The sequence below is a fragment of the Muntiacus reevesi genome, chromosome 4 (genome assembly GCF_963930625.1).
Source record: "Muntiacus reevesi chromosome 4, mMunRee1.1, whole genome shotgun sequence".
Lineage (NCBI taxonomy): Eukaryota > Metazoa > Chordata > Mammalia > Artiodactyla > Cervidae > Muntiacus > Muntiacus reevesi.
The window spans coordinates 110,536,452-110,540,046 of NC_089252.1; positions in this window are offsets into that span (position 1 = coordinate 110,536,452).

Sequence of the window (3,595 nt, forward strand, 5' to 3'; positions counted from 1 at the left end):
GTGAAAGATTCTGTGTCCTCAGACCATGCAGAGCAGGTATTGCCCCTCACTCCCCCTCAGAGCAGACAGCCACAAAAGGTCCATTTTCCCTCAGGGAAAGATAGTGTTTCTGTAGCCCACACAGTGCAGCTATCATTTCCTCAGGCATCCTCAGAACCCCTCAGGATGTCCAATGTCTCCTCACATGCCTTTCGAGCAGAGCTGTATTCCCCTCAGATCCCTGGGGGGGATCTGAGGCGCCCTCACAACAGGGCTTGCTCCCCTCAGACTCTGTCGGCACATCCCCTCAGAGGGGAACTCTGTCCCCTCAGACACCCACAAAAGGTCCATGTCCCCTCATGTGCCAACAGGGAAGGGTTGGGTCTCCTCAGAGCACATGGAGCAGGTCTCGTCACTTCCCTCACCCTCAGCAGGGCTGGGTCCCCTTGAACCCTCACAGAAGGTAAATGTCTCCTCACCCGCCCTCAGAGCAGATTGTGTTCCCTCAGACCCCTCAGGGTTAGGGGTCAGGCCCAACATACCCTCTGAGCAAAGATCAGGCCTCTTAGGCCTCCTCACAGCAGAATTGTGTCCCCTCAGAATCCCCGGGCAGGGTCCAGTCTCCTCACTTGCCCTCAGCGCATGGCCGCACCCCCTTAGTCCTCCAGGGAAGCCCACGTCCCCGTCACACGCCGTCAGATCCAGGCTCTCCTGACCTCTGGGCTGGGTCCTATCCTTTTCATCTTCCAGGGAACTGACTCTCTGTTCTCCTCATTCTGTCTTCTGTCTTACCACCACCCCAGACTGAGTGCTAGTGGGAGTAGACAATGAAAGCCTGCTCACTCTGGGCTCACATATGGGGCCTGTTTAGTCATTTCTTCTCCACAGGCTTGCATGTGAGGGTCCATTAGAGGCCTGTCTTTGATACCCCTGGACCCTCCAGACCTGCTCTGAGCGTCAAGCCTGGCCTATGTTTCAGGAGTGCCCAGGGGTCACATTCCTTTCGAGTCTTCAGAGGTCCCCCTCTCAGCCTGGGCTGGAGGCAGACAAGGCCAGAGAAGGCAGGGCCTGTCCAAATCCAAGACAGGTGGGAGCTGCAGCCCATCTATTACTGGCCCTAATCGGAGTCCAGCGCAGCCCATGAGGTGCCCAGACACCGTGGCCGAGGAGACTTGACGAGTCAGGGTCTCCTGGCATCCTCGGCCCTGCCCGCCTGCTGCCCGGCTCGGCTGCTGTTTACGTGTTCCCTGCGGCTTGGCCGGGCTACGCGGCCTTGAAGGGAGAAATGACCACCTGGCTCCAGCCCCTGTTCAAGGCAAACAGGGTCCTGACAGCCTGCCAGGCCCTCTGAGGGCTCCCACTTCCTCTGCCAACACCTGGATGGCTCAGGCGGGGCTCAGGGCCCCTCTGAGCGGGGAGGCCAGCCCTGGCCCAGGAGCTCCAGGTCTAGGGGAGGGGACCTTGTCCTGGACTAGGAGCTTAGACTGATGTCAGAAGTCCAGTTCTATCCTGGACATCCGGTTGAGGAGGAAAATTGTGCTCAGTCCGGAGGAGGTGGCCTGGCTTTGTCCTGGGTGCGAAAGTCCTGAGGAAGGAGGTATTCAGGAGGATACGAGGGAACCTGGCCCTGTGTGGGGATACCAACCTGAGGGGGTACCCAGCACGTCTCAGGGGCATTTGGTCCAAAGGAAAAGCTCAAAGCACTTGGGGGGGTCATCTAAAGGGTCAGTGGTAACAAGTCTGAGGGGGCGAGCGCAACCTTGTTTTGGGGGGTGGCCGTCTGTTGGGGGTGGGGCGTGGTGTGAACAACGGAAAAGAGGAACACAGCCCTGTCCCGGGGTGTCCAGTCTGACGGGTAAGCACAGCCCCGTCATGGGTTAGAAGAGGTCCCCAGTCTGTGGAGAGGCTAACAACCCCTGTTCTAGAGGAAATCTGAGGGGAGTCTGAGGGGAGGCTCCACTCTGTGGAGCCCATCTGAAGGGAAACAAGGTTCTGACCTAGAGGTACCCAGTGTGAGTGTTTTGGGGTGAGGAGGTCTTGTGGACTGTACTTCAGAAGCCTCCTGAGGAATCTGGGCTGGAAGATGGGGCCCTGAGGCCCAGCCAGTTGGGGGGTGAGTAAGTGTGCCTGTGGGGTGGGTGGGGTGAGTTGCCCTGAAGGCCCAGTGATCTGGAGGTCCCATGGCTAAGCCCTGTAAGTTGGGGGGGGCATCATAATCCCCGGGGGACAGGGGGCGGGAATGGAGCTTCTGTCATGCTTAGGTCTCCTTCCGCCAGCTAGTACCTCATCCAGGGCCCTTCCTATCAGCAGTACCTCTCAGCCCTTCCCCACCCCCCCACCCAGCCACCAGCCCCCAACAAGGCAACCTCTTCCCTGACCCCTGTGTAACCTCCTCGGGCCCCGACACTGCAGCACGTTGCTCAGACCTTGTTGCTCTCCCTCCAGAACGTCCAGTGGCTCCCAGCATTCATAGGAGTCCTTGATGCTCAGCCTGGTGACTCAGTGGCCTTTAGGTCCTGCCCTATGCCTCTCACACCATTCCAAGCAAATGGAACTCCACAGATGCACCAGGAACTCCATGGGTGCACCAGACCTTTGGACAGTTGTTTGTCCTTCCCTTCCATCTAGATGGGCAGGCAGGCCGGACCTGAGGCCGCTCAGAGCACCCAACACCTGAGTTTCTGGTGGTAGCCTCATGACCTCTCTCCTAGCCCTTGATGGTGGGGGAAAGCAGAAGTGGGGATGAGAGATAGGGAGCACGCCCCAGATGCTGAGCCCATGGACAAGAACAAGACTGGAGCTGGAGATAAGAAAAAGGGTGGACTAGGCGGGGGCACCAGCTTGTGCACAGACCCAGAGGCAGGGCCATCTTCGGGTCTGAGCAAGAAGCTTGCTCTGGTCAGAACATAGGGTGGAGATGCAGTCAGGTCATTTCTCAGACTGTCAGGCCGAGCAGAGCCTGTGCCATTCTAGAGCCCAAGACGGGGCGGGCGGCAGGGGCTGAGGGGCAATGTGGTGGATGGGTGTCAGGTGGGGATGCTAATGGCCACACTGGATCCATAGTGAGTGGGTGTGTGGAGTCTCCCTGACACCAACCCGGACGCCCACGCCAGCCAGCCTCTGGGCTCAGAGCCCTGGCTTCTGCAACCCCCACAGTTCCTGAGCCAGAGCATGGACCCCAGCCCACTTTTCACCCAATGGCCTTGGCACTGCTCCTGCACCCTCTGTCTGGTGGCTAGAGGGGTGTCAGGTCCAGGGTCAGGGCTGGGGGGGGTCACGTTTGAAGGGCTCCCTGCATGCCCCAGCCTCCAAAGGGCATAGAGTGGCCACTAGACTGGCAGGAAGGGGCCCTGTAGCAGGGCCCAAGGCTTGGGGACGTGGCCAGGGACCCAAGGGATCTGCTGTCAGTGCTGGGTGACAGAGACTGGGGGCCAGAGCTTCTCTAGGCTTAGACAGTGGCCTCTTCCAGGCCCTTTCTGCCCCCTGTGCCCTGACACCCCAGGGGCTGGCCCGCGGTTCCCAGACCCTGCTCCTGAGATGAGACCAAGAACTCCCCCATGGCTCCCAGCCCCTTCCCTCCTGCAATGAGTCCCCAGTTCAGACCTCAGGAAGCCAG